Source organism: Ochotona curzoniae, unplaced genomic scaffold, assembly GCF_017591425.1.
Source record: "Ochotona curzoniae isolate NIBS_2020 unplaced genomic scaffold, NIBS_Ocur_1.0 scaffold_4701, whole genome shotgun sequence".
Lineage (NCBI taxonomy): Eukaryota > Metazoa > Chordata > Mammalia > Lagomorpha > Ochotonidae > Ochotona > Ochotona curzoniae.
The window spans coordinates 14,541,991-14,559,773 of NW_024467122.1; positions in this window are offsets into that span (position 1 = coordinate 14,541,991).

Here is a 17,783-nt window from a genome sequence, read left to right on the forward strand (position 1 = left end):
ATGGCCAGGGCTTGGCTTATTGGTCCTCACACCACCTCTTTCAGATAAGAGATTATGGAAGATGCAGTTCTAAAATTTCAAAGATGAAATAGCAAGGGCAGTGTGTGGTGGTTATGAGTCAGCTTACCTCCCACATTGGACTTGATCTTCACTTCTTGTGAGATCTTGGGCAAGTGGCCACCTTTTCTGAAGCTGATTTCTTATCTGAAAAACTGGGGGACATAAAGCTGGCCATGGAGGTTTTCCTAGTAAATTAGATAAAATGATGAATAGGAAATGTTTGGTAGCAGTCAACCAGAAAAGGGTCACTTACAATTGCTATAGAATTCTAGAGCTGGCACCTGTTAGTACTGTCATCAAAACCAGGTGATAGCCTATTTTTCTGTTACCACGACACTGCCTTTCAGTGTATCACAGGATATGTGTTTACCAGTCACTACAAATGTTTGTGAGTGCTTGGTTTATTAATTTTGGTGGCTTTTTAACAGGAGAGAAGTGTTCTAATGGCAATCAGGAGCCAGATAGAAACAAAACACGCTGGAGGCACAAGCTTACTTTGTTCAGGAGTCCTGCGAATCCTTTCCAAACTTAGGAATATAGAGAATTCATTGTTGGTTCATTCCCCAACATCCTCAATGATTGCATATGGGTCAGCCAAAACCAAGAGCTAGGAACCCAATCTGGGTCTCCTGTATGGACCACAGAATTCCAACTCCTTCAGCCATTATCCATCACCTCCTAATGTCTGCACTGGTGGGAAACTGGAGTCAGGAGCTTGAGGTGGGTATTGAACACAGGCAGTAGAGCACATAACTTGAATGTCTTCACTGTTAGCTCCAGTGTCTGCCCCTCCAAACTGGTTTTAAAACATGATTTCTGACTTGCGGAATTACTGATAAATATTCCTAGAAAACCATAACAAAGATGATCCAAGTCAGTAAAATAGGCAACATGGGGGAAATACAGTAAGTAAAATACACTGGATCTCCATTTCCACTTGCAAAAAAGCAAGAGAGTTCTTGATAAAGTTGCTGACCTCATTTCTGTTTTAATATAAATGTTGACACAAAAATTGAGTAGCCAGGATAACTGCCAAATATATTAAGTGCTGGCTGCCTTGCTTGAAATGGATAAATAATTGCATCATCTGCCTGTGTATTAGAATAGTTAGGGTGTTATCTTGGAGCTTTTCCTGCATCTCTGTTCTCTTCTGTCTCCTGCGCCCCTGCCCCAAGTGGTGAGCTGATTGAAACACTTATGTACCTAGCTGGTTAACACGATAACTAACTTTCTGTTTTCAAGTCCATAAAGCACCCCAATGCCACATTTCTTAAACCCAGAAGGAAAACCACTGTGGGTATTTTAACCAGCTGAATTCAAACATTTCATTGCGGTGACACAGCATACAAACTGGAATGCAGAAGATGAAGCATTTTTATGAATCTGAGAAGGTTAATTTTGTTTTTGAGGTACTTACTTTTTAAAAGATATTACTTGTTTATTTGAAAGGCAGAGTTGGGAAGAAGTTAAAGAGATAGAGAGAGAGAGTATTTTACTCTCCAAATGGCTACAATGGCCAGTGGTGGGGCCATGCTGAAACCAGGAGCCTACAGCCTTATCTGAACCTCCAATATGGATGGCAGGGGCCCAAGTATTCACACTGTCTTCTATGGCCTTCCCAGGCAATTTAACAGGGAGCTGAATGGGAAGTGGAGCAGCTGGGACGTGAACCAGCCAACATATGGAATGCTGGAGTCACAGGTGGCAACTTAATCCTGTATGTCACAATACTGTGCTCCTTGAGCTAATTTGGTTCAAATGTTAGGAAAATTCAAGAATAATTACTGTTAGGGAATTCTCATTGTTGTTATTGCTTATGAAGCTTCTCTTTGGGGTGATCAATCTATAGGACCCTTCTGGATAATCATTCTGGGTTTTGATGTCCTCATCCTGTTGCTACCCAGAGAAGCTGTAAGATGTATTCAGAGGTATATTATTTTCTCTGTGCCTCAGTAAACATCTGTTTTCCACTAGAGTTCATGTTATTTTTAGTATTGGCATTGTTACATAGAAACTCCTAAAGGAGACTCATTGGAACTTACTCAGAAACTCAGATATTCAGAAACCAATTGTTATGCTGTGTTCACAGACAGTGTCATTTGGGCTAAATTTAGAAGCAGAGCAGGCAGGTGCTGCTCTCTGAAGAAAATTATTATTTGAAGAGCAGTAACTAAATTATTTTTCACTCTGGAAGTGTTTATTTAGTACGCAAGAACATTGCATGCAGTGACTGTTATGTAAATTCCATCTCTTCAAACAAAATGGACAAGGAGTGTTGTCATGGCTTTTGGAGAGACCTGGTTGGAAATGAACAGGGGGCTGCTGGAGTGTGCCTCCCTGATCTGCAGCCTCACATCTGTGCTGAGGGCAGACTGGAGGTCCCACAACTTTTGCTCAAATGTAGGAGTTTCTGGTTCTGACTCTGGTCTTTCCTGGCAAGGGAAACTCTGAGTTTAAAGAATCGGTTGTGTACTTGCTCAAGATCCTTTTTTGGCTCTTGTTTTCTGACTACAGGGGTTCATTGTAGATTTGCTCTTGTCCCGTGGCCTTCTCTATGTCATTTATCATGCTGGCAGTTTAATAGAATTGTGGGTCTGGCAGATGGTGCCAGGATGCCCTTCTCGCACAAGGCTAAGGAGCTTTAACCCTATCAGGGAGTTTCTTGACACATCAGTGGAAGAAATGAGACTGGTGGTCCAGAAAGGCTCAAGCAGCAACTGGAGAGAATAAAGGAACACACGTATCACCTGTACATGGTTTCATCATCGTTGCTGCTGGTCAAGTTTTTGAGGAGTAGTTCCTTAGGATTCCGGGGGTGGGGGTCAGCACGTAAGGAGTACTACAACACACCTAAATTCCTAAACAGTGATGAAATAGATTTCCCCTAGAAATCTCAGTAAGGGACAGGCGATGTCAAGCAATTACAAGGCCAGCAGAGTTCAGCAAGATTGGAGGAGTGTGGAAAAATGGCAAAGTCCAAGAATCATTTTAAATAAAGATCTTGAAATTATCATTCATGGGGAATTTACTGTGTCAAAGGATCTAAGTGCTTTACAAATGATTTAGCTCACCTTTGAAGGGAAAAGCATCATAGATAACATTTTCTTTTTAATGGTTAAATTTTTGGTTTTTATCTTGTTTCAGGGTACTGTTTTGTTTCTTAAATTAGTTTTTAGCAGATATAATGTATTTTATGGACATAATTGTATGAATATAATGACATTGCTTTCATGCCTCCCTTGTGGGCTCTCCCCTAACCTCACTTTTCCTTTTCGTTCCTTAATCCCCTCTTTCCTTCCTTTCCTTCCTTTCCTTCCTTCCTTCCTTCCTTCCTTCCTTCCTTCCTTCCTTCCTTCCTTCCTTCCTTCCTTCCTTCCTTCCTTCCTTCCTTCCTTCCTTCCTTCCTTCTTTCCCTTTCTCCCTTCCAAGTCTTCCATGCGGATGCAGGACCCCAAGGCTTTGGCCTATCCTCTACTGTTCTCCCAGGCCATAAGCAGGGAGCTGGATGGGAAGTGGAGCAGCCAAGACATGAACTGGCACCCATATGGGATCCTGAGGCATGCAAAGTGAGGATTAAGCCCTTCAGCCATTGAGTCAGGCCCTTGTGTGCATAATATCTTATGAAGGCATTTCTTATTAAGTGTGTGAGTTTTTATGTTTTTGATACTTAGGTAGTGCTTCAAAGGACTATTTGTAAAACGGACTTATTTGGAATTTTGTTTTGTTTTGCTTTTGACATGGAATTTTTAGTTCCAAAGGATATGAATTGTTTCAAGGCTTTTTTTTACTCAATTGAAAATCACTGTCATTCTATCAATATATGTACCTAAAATCATACTATGTATTTCTATACACTAATGTTAAATGTAAGGGCTTATAACTTTTATTTATTTTAGCTTATCTAATAGAAGAAAAATTGGGAAAGGAGTTTGATAAAATTTGTCTCATTAGCTTTATGGACTGACTGGTATGATTTCAGCAAATTAACACAGGGCTAACTCCTAGTGGTATTTGAACTTATAGATGTGATATGGTTACCTTTCAGTTATCTGAATTTAAAAGTAAACAAAAACTCATCCAAGTTTTCATGGGAAGTCAGTATAATTCCAGTGATTATTTTGGTTTTGAAAGGGGCTTGAATTCTGATGTACTTAAATGGAAATTCACTCAGAACCTACTTGACAGAGTTGGTTTCTTCAAACCAAATTGTCTGTTTAACTCTATAAAGAACAGAGAATAACAGGGAACCTAAAAAGGAGGTTTGCTGTGATTAAAACCCAAGACGTTGGCCTTCTTGCTAGCATAGTTGATAGTGTCCAGTGACCAGTGACCAAGTTTGCTAAAAACAACATAGGATCATCATTTCTATAAGGAAGAGACCTGAGGCCCCTGACAGATGAGAGAAGATAGGCACCAGTTACGAAGATGATGTTTGTGCACAGAGAACTTGATTACGTTCTGGCAGTCCTTTGACTACTTGTACAGAGGAGATCAAGCTTCTAAAATAAGTTCGAAGACTCTCTGGGGGCAGCATGGTGTGATAACAGAGAGTATGAGCTTTGGAACCCAAGGGAAAGGATTTGAATCCTGTGTATTTCAGTTATGGGTACGTGGCCTGGGTGAAGACTCTTTATCTCTCCAATCTTTGGTTTAATACTCTGAAAAGTGGGAAGCAAGTATAATGCTCAAATTAAACAATGTCTATAACGCCTGACACATGGGCTCAGTGTATGTTCGTTATTGTTATTCTTCCATGCATGAACGTGGAGGTTCAGGGAGACAACGGCCCCACAGGAAGCACCAAAAGGGAAGCTGCTGCTTCTGCACCTTGCCAGTATGGTGTCAGGTGGAGGAAACCCTAATTTCACCCTTCTAGAAAGTTTCTGTAAGCAGGAAGCAGAGACTAAGCTAAGATCACCAACTGATCAAAGGCATTCAAGTAGTTTTGTGACTTTTGTGAAAAATTCCAACTCTGGAGTCTATTTCTAGCATCCAAGTACTAGTTCAAGATACTTTGTTCTCAAATATGAAACAAAAAAATCATTATCCACACCCAACCTTTTCATTGAGAATTTGATTGGATATTAATAATCATAATAGGTCTCTAAGCTTAAAATGAATTGTCCCTGTAACATCTTCCAGGCAGCTTTCTCTCCTGCCTGTGGACTCTGAAAGTAATGGATGGAAGAGAGTTATTTTTGGCATATGTGTTAGCCACTTGCGATGTTGATGAACTCAGCCTATGAACCCACACCCTCTGCAGCCAGAGCCTGGTTATTCAGCCAGACCGCTACTCCTGGAACTTGACAGCAGATATCATGGAAGATATGGCAGGAGCCCTTTCCTGGCATTGGAATAATATGTTTAGATATAATGTGTTCCAACATGCAAAACCCAAGGTGCATGTTTGATCTCAGATCCTCCCTGCAATATGGTTCCATAGACTTGCAATGAGTTGTTCAGGTCACATTTTAATGATCCCTTTTTTCATTGATTATGAGAGGAGATATGAAAGAAAAGCCATTAGGGGTAGGAGAAACATCTTCCAACTAATTTATCTTAGTTTTACAGTGTTACCAAATCTTAAATGAACACATGGGCTTTAGAAAAGTTAATTTCAATGTGTATATTACTGTTTGTTTTCTTCCAACAGTGTAGAGATATTTGTCATTTTCATTACATGTATGAAATCCGTGAATTTGTGGTATTTGATATAATAATCTAAAAACTGAAGAACCTTAAGGAGTTAGTGCAATTTTCTGTAGTATCGATGATCTTTCCTATTTGAATTGGCCACTTCTGTAATAGAATGAAAAATCTAGGGCCAATGTTGTGGTACAGTGACTTAAACTGCTGCCTGCAAAGCCAGCATCCCATCTGGACACTGATCCATGTCCTGGCTGCTCTGCTTCTGACCCAGCTCCCTGTCAATGACCTGGGAGAAGCATTGGAAGATGGTCCAAATATTTGGGCCCTTGGGAGACTTGAATGAAACTCCTGGTTCCTGGATTCCACTTGACTCAGCTCTGGCCAGTATGGCCATCTGGGGAGTGAACCAACAGAGAGAAGGTTCTCTCTCTCTATTTCTGTAACTCTGTCTTTCAAAAGAAATCAATCAAACTAATAGATTTCCTTCAAGAAAATGAAAAATTCATAGTTGCAGTTGATTTGGTTCTCCTAAGTATTAGAACTGAATAAAGCAGTATCAGGTTACAACAGATGCTTAATAAAATTTTAGTTGAATCAGTGAATAAATATTCTTCAAGAGATGAAGCAATGAAACAAAGGTTAATTTCTGCTTGGACATCAGATCTAGCAAGCTCACAGTTCAGGAGGCTCAAGAACATGGTGCTGACTTTTATTGGCTCTGGTGAAGGTCTCAGCACAGATGCCAACACTGTGGGGGAGAGTGTTCCCACAGGAAAAATCACTAGGCAAGACAGGAAGTTGCAGAAAGGTGAGTCTTGTTCCTGAATATCAGCCTTTTCTTGGGCACTAACATGGTTCTTATATAGACCCATTGTAAGAACCTTGTTCCCAGGGTCCTGGTCATCTCCCTGCTGGGCTCCACCTTTCAAAGTTTCTACCACTCACATCACAATTCTCATCTGTGTCGCTTGGGGGACAAGTCACATTTAAACCATGCCATATTCTATGAACTTCATTTTTACATCATTAAAAAAAAATGCACAAAAACCTGCAACCTGGAAATAATCAATGTTCAATGATTTGAACATCAGGCTCCATAGTGCTGAGCCTTCCTTGGAAATCTGTTTCAATTAAAACTCTTCTCCTGATCCCAACCTAGAACCACACAACGCCTGTTTAGGTGTTGTTGTTGTTGTTCTTTATTGCATAATAAAACATGAATTTACATTCATATTTTAGGGCAAACCATTAGATTGCCCCTCAATTTTTCTCTTCTGTTGCAATCAACAATATTTGTAGAGGTTCTGTTATGGGGCTAACACTCTGCTTTCCCACCGTTTTGTGCTCTTTTTGAAAACTTTTGAAGCATTTACATTTTCTCTCTCTAAATCTTCTCCAATTTCTTCACAGCTTGCTTAAAATCTGAATCTGTGAAACTAGGAATCCTATAACGGGACCATTGCGGGAGAAACAGCTGTGCTTGGGGTGTTGAGACAGGCTTAGACTCTGCTTTATTCATGCCTGGAAAAGGGATATGACATGGAGAGTGGAACTTATGACCATTGAGAAAGGGTAAGACATTTGACATTTTCCAGAATGTCTTCACTGGGATATAGGTTTTCTTTCATAGAAAAGAAAAATTTCAAAGTATTGCAAGTTTTCTTGCTTTGTTGGGTTCTGTATTAGAAAGCTATCTTCACAGCATGTTGTATAACAAACCATTCCCAAAATGAAGAGCTCACAGCAACATTGATTTACTCTGCAGTTTCCCAGTCTGTCAGCTGACTTGTTCAATCAGTTCAGCAGCTCCAATCTGTTGTTGCCTGGGAAGTTTTGTTTAAGACTATGGGCCACCTGAACTGCTGTCTCTCCAGGATGTGGTTGGGTTTGCTTCCACTTGACTGGTCCTCTCATCCTGTGTAGATCATGGGTTATCCAAAACATGCTGTTCTCATAAAGAAAGGCAACAGTTCAAGGAATAAACTTGTTGAAGATTTCTGCTCATTTCTCAACTGCTAAAATTGCTTTAAGGCAACCACCAAGGCCAATACCATAGACATAGAAGAGTACCCAGCAGTCAGAGGAACATGGAATTAATATTTGCTTAACAGTGATGCAAATTACTGCCTAACTCACTAGGCTGTAAATTCTATGAGGGGAGGACATTTGTCTGTTTTGCTCACCCCTGCATCCCTGGGGTCTGATGCGTGTAGTGGCCTATTGAACATCTGTCAGATGAATGAATGGATTAACTAAGGAGGAAGTCAATAACACAGACTCAGCACTAGCAGGCTAAGATTAGTATCAATGGCAACAGAATAGGATATTTATATATTCCTTCTAACAAAGGCATTTACTTAAATAAATGATAACAAAACATTAACGATATAATTTGTATCAAGCTAACTGCATGTAATATATATACATGTATATATTCATGTGTCTACATTCACTCTTCTGTATTTGTTCTATCCATGTGTCCTTGTCATCACAATGATATTGTGCCTAGGAGTCCTTTCCACATGGGAATAGCATGATGGCAAGCTGTGACTTGCATTGATGGTGGTGCCTACCATGTGTCTGGTTGTGTTAACTCTGACCCTCCTTGTCTGAATGTTTTATTGACCGTGAGTTACCAGAGTGATGAGTGCTGCAGGTCATGTTCCCCTGTTGCTATGACCTTGATCAGCTGGGTTACACGGCTGGAAACTGTGCTGCAGGGAATACTTCCAGTGTCTCTACCATCCATGCCAGTTAGATCGGCTAGTGTGGCTCAGACTTGGCTGTCACCTTTCTGTTGCAGATCCTGGCATGGCTGAGCCCCACCTGCTGGTGCTTTACACGGTGGTAATAGCAATTCTTCCTGCGTATCTGTGTTAACTACACTTTGTAGAAATCACCGGTGAATTATTCCAAGAATCCAAGTAGATTATCTAGGGCAGATCTAAAACTGGATGCTAAATAAGTAGTTGAACTATCTTCAGTTTTCTCTTGTTTGGAACTTAATGCAGAAAAAAAAAGCCAACAGATTGAGTATGTGAATCTGGGGCAGGTAACTAATGTATCTATCTTGTTCCACACTGTCATCCCTGTTAACAGCATCAGGGCTGGCTCATGTCAAATATTTAGTTATTACTCTTTGAATGTATGAAGCAAAATCACATGTCTTCTCTGCACTATTTCTGTTTGGCCTTAAAATAATTTTTTCAGTATGTTATAATATGGATGTTGTTAAAATAGTGATAATTGTTTCCAGTGACTTCATTGCTTCTTGGTAGTCTAGTCTGAACATCAGGAAAAATCAAACCCTCCACTCTTTTGGGGTTCAACTTGGCTTAATTCCATCTCAAGTATTAAGAAGAAGCTAACAATGTTGATTGTGGAGTTCACAAGGCTCAGTAGGTCTTCTATAACTCTAAAATGAAATTCACTGGGAGACCTTTTGGAGAATATAACTCAGAATTCCGAGACTACTCTCTCTCTTGGGTACCAGGAACCCATTAACATCTTTCTGAGGCATGCCAGTTTACTGAAGGTCAATTGTTTTAAGCACAGTGGTGTGTGTGTGTGTGTGTGTGTGTGTGTGTGTGTGTGTGTGCGTGCACCATCAGCTGACACCCATGAAGCAGACACCTGCACACTGGGCATAGTTAGCCATGACTTCCCATTCCTAGGTGAGTTGGTGAGGCTCTGTCCTAGACTGACACCCAGAAGCAACTATGTGCAGACTGATGATGGCTCTGCTTATCCTTACCTTGTCTCTGACACTTTCTTGGAAGGAGTCTGGCTGCTGGGACTCTGTAAGCAGCAGCTCCCTTGACAGCAGGGGAGAATAGGGACCCGAGGTGGCAGTTCTCTGACGCCCCTGCAGCTCCTTTTTAAGATGACAGCATGCTCATCCTTCGAAGTGACATCTCTGAAAGTCATTTTCATTGTTCACAGAGAAGTTGCCCATTCACAAGGTCATGGAATGTTTCTGCATTTTCAGTCTCAGCAGACAGCACAATGTTCAAGGTCATAGAGCAACACCCCATTTATCAGGTTCAGTGGGAAAGTGGCAGAGGCTAGTCTGCATTACCCAGAGAACTATTGGTTGGGCATGACCCTGGGGGATGGAGCATGGAGGAAACACCCTGGGTTCAGAGACCTTGGGTGTAGCCAGGAGCCTGTCTCCCTCCCTTTAAGGATCACCTTCGTCTACTGCACCTGATGAACAATGTCTTCAGTTCTATCTGGTTGCTACCAAGCATTTAATCATCGCTCCTAGCAATACCCTAATTTGTGCATAAAACTATAGGGCTGTGGATCTCTCTGCCTTCTAAACCAACTTTGCAGTGCTGGTCCCTTAGGAAAACGATCATTTCCTTTGCCACTTTAGCTCTGAATTCCCACCAGATTTTCTCAAAGACAGCTGTTGTGTGCAAAGAATTTTTGCAACGCTTTTTGGGTAACAGAGAAAAGACATCACCTAGCATGGTACAACATAGCACTGAAAATGGAAAAGCAGGGAACTTCTTAGTAGAGCTGTCTGGACTATCAGCCACTGGGGGTGTTTTCCCAGCTCTCCAGCTGGTAAATAGTCCTCATTCCCTCTTTCCTTGCTTCACTGATGAACCAGCAACACACAGTTCTCGCTTCCTTCATGGTGCCCACTAACAGCTTTCCACAGTCCCTTCCCCATTCCAAGTGAGTGCCTTGACCTGCTTTTGTGTGACCAAAAGCTTAAAAAGGAACTCTGCTGGAAGACTCGGCCTTATGCATAGACTTTGACCTTTAGCTGTACAAAGAAACAGCAGACTTGAAATTACATTTTCTCCTCAGTACAGTAAGGATAAACTTTTTTGTGCTGGACTCCCTTGCCAGAAGATAAGGAAAGAGAGTGGTGGGAAAGAATACATTAATTCTTTCTTTCTTCCAGTATTCTTCCTGCTGTCTGGAAGAAGCCCTCAGGAATAAAACATTCTCTACCTCTGAATTGCAGTAAGATGCTGACAAAGGTAGATATTGTTTAGGATGGTACCCATACTTATTCATTCTAAAAATGAATTCTGCCAGGAAGCTGATGAGTCTGGAGGCAGATCCTTCCTTGCTGAGTTCTCACATGAGAACACCGTCCAACTGACACCTTTATATGAGGAGGGGACTCAGCGTGGGTTATACCCAGGCCCCTGACACACAGAAACTGTGAAAGAGCAAGTACATGGATTTTAAAGACATTTAAACTAATTTTCTTGGAAGAGTTGCACAGAGGAAGACACACACACAAACACAGATCTCCATTCTTTGGTTCACTCCCCAAAATGGCTTCTGGAGCCTGGAACTTCTGCCAAGCCTCCCTTGTGTGTGTGGTAGGGGACCAAGCACTTGGGCCATTTCTGCTGCTTTCCCAGAAGTTAAGCCAGCTTCCCTATGCATTGCCTGTCACAGATGCCAGCTTAATGCACTTTCCCACATGGTTTAAGCCACAATATTTTGGGAAATTTGTTATGTGGCGAAAGATAACTGATATGGGCACAGGCACCTAACTGTTGGTAGAAAAATGTGGTAAAAGATTGGAATGGTACCAGGTCAGCTGTAAGTGTATGATAGACATGGAGACAATCAACAGTTTTTTCAGCTATTTCCCTAAAGGATAGGTATCCTCCAGTCTCCCTATATTGGCTTTGGGTTCATGGTAAGAGAATGGATTATGCTCAACAGTACTTTAACAGCGTCCAATAAGGCTCTAGGTTTAATATCTTCCTGTGACTGTTCTTCAGGCCATTGCTAAGAACAGTTCATGGGATCTTTAGAAATACACCAGATAATTTCTTCTCCGGGTTTATGTTAGTAACACCTGGTGCTGCCTCTGATTTTGTACTGAGCCTCCTGACCCTCGTGAATCCTGCTGATCTCCTCAGGTTTCTCTTGGGTTGTTGTCTACGAAGCCTCAAGCCACACTGCTGCTATGTCCAGTGAAGCTCATTAGCCCTTGTGGTTTTGCTGACCACCTCCTGGCTTTATTTTCTGTGTGTTTTGTGTGTTTATGCGTATTTTAAATCATGAAGTGTAGGATCTTTACAATGCCTTCGAGTCTTCGATTTGAAGAATTCATTTGATTATGAATAATTGTGGCAATATAAAAAGAACTTCTTGGATCTTTGTGCCAGAGGAGGGTTAGGAAGTTGGGTGTATACTCTGGAGTATTTTATTGTCAATTGGGAATTTAGGTGAAAGTGTTTTAAAAATCCAAGGATTTCTCTTCAGTTACTAAGCAAATAGATGCATGCAGTAGCCCTTTCCTGTAGATGCCAACCAGAGCGTCACTAACTTCGTCCTTCTGATTTAAGGCAGAGAGCAGTGCTTCGTGTTTTTGAAAGCACTAAGTCATTTTTACTTAGAACATGTATAGTTTCTCATATGGCAAATCTTTAGCTGCTTCGTTGCATGTAGGCATTCATAAAATATAGATGTGGTTACATTGGGTGAGTCTTTTTCTGAGTCATAGAAATAACTATCTCCTCTTCCTTCAAAAGGCAGGTTCCATATTATATATAAGAGATGTGGATCTACATGATTTGTTCATATTCTTAAGCAAGTGGAAACACAATGTCGGCAAGTGTGTCAGACCTTCACTGTTTGGTGTGAGAAATGCCCCACAGCTGGTGAGCAAGGTGAATATGCCCCCACAGCACATAACAAGCTGAACTTCTCAGGTCCTTGGTTTTCATCCTGGTCGTAGAAATAGCCCTGCTGAGCCCAACTTACTGCATTTCTTTGTTCTAGGTTTGAGTCTACCAACATTATATAGACCCAGCCTGTGTGGGCATCTGACTTCTTACTCCCCACTTTGATCTCAGAGCTTTGGATTTACGTGTCATGAGAAATGCTGCAGTTTCTATTCAGAACACATTTCATTGTAGGCAACCTTGGAATGCTAGTTTTTTTTTTTTTTTTAAGGAAATTAAGTTGGTGTAACCCAAGATTGGAAGATTTCTTTGGTAGTCTTGAATCAAGAGATTCTGCCAAATATTAGATGTCCTTTTGCACAAAGGATAGTCTCATCAAATTTCTGATCATTCTGCTCAACCCTATTGGCATTGATTTACATTGCATGCTTTAAGAGAATCCAGAAGTGTTTATATTTATTTAGAGCATCCCCATCAAGAAGTAGGATCTATTTGTCCATTCCTTTAGTCTGGAATAGTGTTGTAACTGACGTTGGCCAATAAGGTATATGAAAGTTCAGAGAATAGGCCTCAAGAGGCTTTATATACTTTCCTCTCACTCTTGGAAGCTTGTGACTATAAAGAACATGCCTGGAGTGGCCAACGGGGTCATGATATAGGTGGCCAAGCTTTCTCCCTCAACCCATTGTTAATCACCTAATACGTGAGAGAAGCCATCCCAAACTACTCAGTACCCATCGACCATCTGCTGACCACAGATGCATCAGTGAATGCTGCCAACATTGGCCACATGTGGCCAGACCAGTGGGCCAATAGGTCATAAAAAATAGTAAATGGGTTTTTCTTAAACCATGTAGTGTGGAGTTGTTTGGTGTGCAGCTAGACAATAGAGCATGATTTTGACATCACTGCAGTGGTAAGCAAGTCCTGATAGAATTCAGAGCACAGTAGGTTGAAGGAAGGAAGGGAGCTGGAGAACAGGAAGCACACTACGCACTCACCACTGTGTGCCCAGCTGATGACCTCTTTATCTAAATCAACGGAAAAACAGGCAAGCAATTCTCCTGAACATCATCATAGATGATTGCACATAAAGGGGGTGATGCAAACCTCCTGATGGACTGTGATAACCAAGCGATTTGTTGCATTAAGTCCATGCTATTTGTAGCACTGAATGCTGGAAACCTCAACTTCATCATAAGAAGACATATCATCATATTCACTTACATCAAAAGGTAACATAAACCATTCCTTCCCCCCATTTTCATTCTCACTGTCTTCATTATCACCCCCAAAGATAAAGGGTAATGGTTAGACCTGACCAGATGCTGATAGCCAGAGACTTCTTGTAAGGTTTTAATTTAATGTAAGAGAGCTTCTTTAATAAACATTTCATCCATCCGCCGAGAGGATAGGAAGGAGGGCAAAGGAGAAAGCAGTGATTTGATTGAAGGGAGTTGAGGATGTTGCATCTGAGTATTGGAAGCATTCAGAAAGCCACATAGGAGATGGTGGCCTGGCTTAGGGAAAGGCTGATTCCCTGACAATGAGAAGGACTCTCAGAGACTCACTAGGGGCCTGGGTCACTGAGGCTGTCTGGCCTCCATTTCCTCATCTGTCAGTTTTACATAAAAGTTCTGGTTCTGACATGAGCCAGCCTATCCCTACTCCCCATGCTTTGTCCCACACTGAACAAGTGGTTTCAGGCTTCTTATGGAGAATTGTGCTTATTTATCCTGATTTTTTTCTTCATCTTGAATTTATTTTGATCGCCTGACCTAAACGTGGTACTGTGAGAGACATTGATAATACAGTTGTGAACAAATGCAGTCCCTACCTTTGAATGGGAAAGCATACAGCATGGAAAAGACTACACTAGGTTGAGGGAAGAGCTCTGTTGGATCAAATACCTCTGTGGAAGAGGTGTAGACTCATCAGACAGCTTCCCCAAGGACAAATTCCTTTAGAAGTCACTGAAGGTTGACTAGCATGAGTCAGATCCAAGCAAGGATCTTCTTCATTATTTGGTTCTCCAATAGAGACATAGGTAATGCTTTCGTCTAGGCAGCTATGTGCCTTGAGCACTTATTAGCTAATCTAAAGATTTTATGACTGCTTTGAGGTTTCTATGTCTTTTCATTCCACAGAGCCCTATTTATCTATTGATGAGAACATGGAGTGACAAAAGAGTTAGAAATCTTTAGTCAGACTTTAACACATTCGTTGGAAAAGAACTGATAGAAATTATTGAGGAGATTAATGTGCAGAGGAGTCCACATGAGACTGGAAAGACCTGGGAAAGGGAAGGCTTTATGGTTTGTTATGCTGTGCATCCACTTTGGTATTAGTAAAGCCCGACTTTAGAACATTTATGGAAGATTACAGATAATCCTGTTACTCTCCCAATTACTTTTTGAATTTTGAGCATCATAACTTTTTCTTGTTGGGTTAAAAATATAATTGTAGTAGCTGTCCACATACTATCTGGAATTCTTTTTTTTTTTACAATCTAATATTATAATACAGAAATTGTCTCATTGGTTTGTAGTTTTCACAATTTAAATACATAGAGAACATTCTCTGCAGTGGGTAGTGTGCAGTTTGTAGAAGTGTTTTCCTATTTCTTGGACGTTTGATGGATTCCATTATTTCTTTTTTTTTTTTTAATTGTTGCTTACATTGTATTATGTAGTACAGTTTTATAGGCGCTGGGGATTCCCCCCACCCCTCCCATACCCCTCCCCCCATGGTGGATTCCTCCACCTTGTTGCATAACCATAGTTCAAGTTCAGTTGAGATTCATTGCTTGCAAACACATGCCTAGCATAAAGTTCAGCGTCTTATTGTCCAGATAAGTTCAGTGGCCTCTTGGGGAGACCTTCTATGGTCTGAAGATAGGTCTAACAGAGTAAAGATCCGGTCAGTTAAACGGCCCAACAAGGCCTCAGTATCAATATACAACATTATGGAATTAATTGACATAGTATTGGGATTCCATTATTTCATTGTCAATGATGATGTCATGGATATCACAGCAGTCAAAGGAATATAGAAATCATGGCATCTTCAAATATTATCCAAGGGTCCTTTGCCCTTTGGTTTTCTTGTGGCACAACTCAAGAGGCGAGTTCAGGTGAACTTCAATGTTGCTGACCATCCCTAGGACAGCATTGCAGGACAGCATTACCGATATTCTCGTTCTATCTTGGGTTATGGATAACAGCTAAACGACAAATCCATGATTTTGACAATGGAATAGTCAGCATGGCATTTGTAAACCATTGGTATGAATATTGAACACTGTGGCTACAACCACTGTCACAGCTGCCACTATCTACTGCCAACACCATCCATGATTTCTCCATTTACTTTCCAATTAAAAATCCGGACTGAAGTGTAAAATAATAAAATTATGACTGGTGGAACTACAATATGTTCAGAGACTGAGATGGGACCAAGTGTTAAGCTGAGTTCTGCAAAAAGTAGAGCCTAAAACAGAGTTATGACTTTATATAAATGCATATGTGTGTGCGTGTGTCCATAGAAGCATGTTACTAGGATAATCAAAATTTTGCATTAGGACTGACCCATCTGCCCAACTGCTCCGTCTTTTGGACAAGAGTCTGTGTAAGTGGAAGTGTCCCAAAGTTATCTAGTCAGAGTGGAATGGAAAAGAATTCACACCCTAGTTCCCAGCTCCCATGGTCATAGGCTTGTCCAGTGTTACATCTGTCCATGGGCAATTGCAGGTTGTATATCCTTGAGCTAAACAATCGCTTTTTCATGTTTCAGCATCAGTAGTGGAGGCCTGGGGCAGCAGGCCAGAGGTGTATGGCCCTGGCATGAGATGAGGTGCTATCAGGCTGTGTCTTTGTGATGTCGGTTGGACACCACACCGAGCTGGTCACAGCACAGGTGAGACAAGAGAAAGTCAATGTGAGCATAAAAGGTGGTAGTTATACAGCACTTTTCTCTCTTGAGAGTAGGTATCTACTCCAGCACCAGCTGCATAGTGAAAGCAAGCAGGCAGATTTCCACTTGGATATCTTGGTGTTATTTCATTGAGGATACTCAAAGAACATGCTCTCTAGGCACTGGAAATAATGATAAAACAAAACCTTGTAAATACATTTCTTGTAAATGAATAGTTTTTGAAACTAACGACAAAGAAATTCCTGAAATTGTTTTTGGCAATACAATAGTTATAATTCCACATATGGACGTATTGAACATCCGTTTGTATTCCAGACTTTTTGTATTACTGATGCGTCCTAATGAGTTTTAAATTTTTTTACTCTCTGATTTTCTGTTCTACTCATGTTTCTTTCTAACAATTTGCTCTGTCTTCTGGATGGCTTATTGATGAATTGCTCCTGGAACTGAAAATTTTTAAATACACAGATTATGTCTTTGGGAAACAAAGGGCAAGGAGAATAAAATTGAAAAATCAAAAGTAGTATTGGGCCCGGCGCGGTGGCACAAGTGGTTAAGGTCCTTGCCTTGCACGCCCGGGATCCCATGTGGGCGCCGGTTCTATCCCAGCAGCCCTGCTTCCCTTCTAGCTCCCTGCCTGTGGCCCGGGAAAGCAGTTGAGGACAGCCCAAAGCTTTGGGACCCTGTGCCCGCGTGGGAGACCCGGAAGAGTCTCCTGGCTTCGGATCGGAAGATCTTCCTCTCTGTCTCTCCTCTCTGTATATCTGCCTTTCCAATAAAAAAAATAATAAAAATAAATCTTAAAAAAAAAAGTAGCATTTATGCGAAGAATTCAAGCTCGTTTTTATCTCAATTTTTTATTAATGTCATTTCTTACACGTTTAAACACTTTTGAATGCTGGGTGGCCAGGATACAGAGTTTGAAGTTTAGAGTGGGTACTGTTTATCTCGTTGAGATTAATTGTTCCTGCTTGTTCACACTCAGTTACAGCATCCTGTTACCACAAGGGGGCAGGAAGTACAGTCCTGTGGTGTGACTGAAATACAGAGAACAGTAAGGATTTGGCAAACAGTGTCAAGAACTACCACAGATAATTTGGTACTTTTTTTTTTTTTAGCAGTGAATCCTACAGAAAGCCATGTGTGGTAAAGAATACGCAACAGGTTGAGGTTGTGGCATGCACAGCATTTTTTGACATTTAAATTATAAAAATGCTTATCTGTAAGATGAGTATGTAGCAGGTTTGAATGTATAATCACCAACACAGCTGTTCAACAAGGTTTTAAAAACTCATTACTTACACGAAATGACTGTAAAGCATACACTGAGTCCTAATTTCCCATAAAAACAGCAAGGCTTGTCATGTTAGTATACCAGGGCTCTGGCCTGCAGGTTGTGCAGTCAGAGATCCTTAGCTAAGCTTCGGCGTCAGGGGAGACGCTGTGGGCTTCAGTCTACTGGGCACTGCCGAG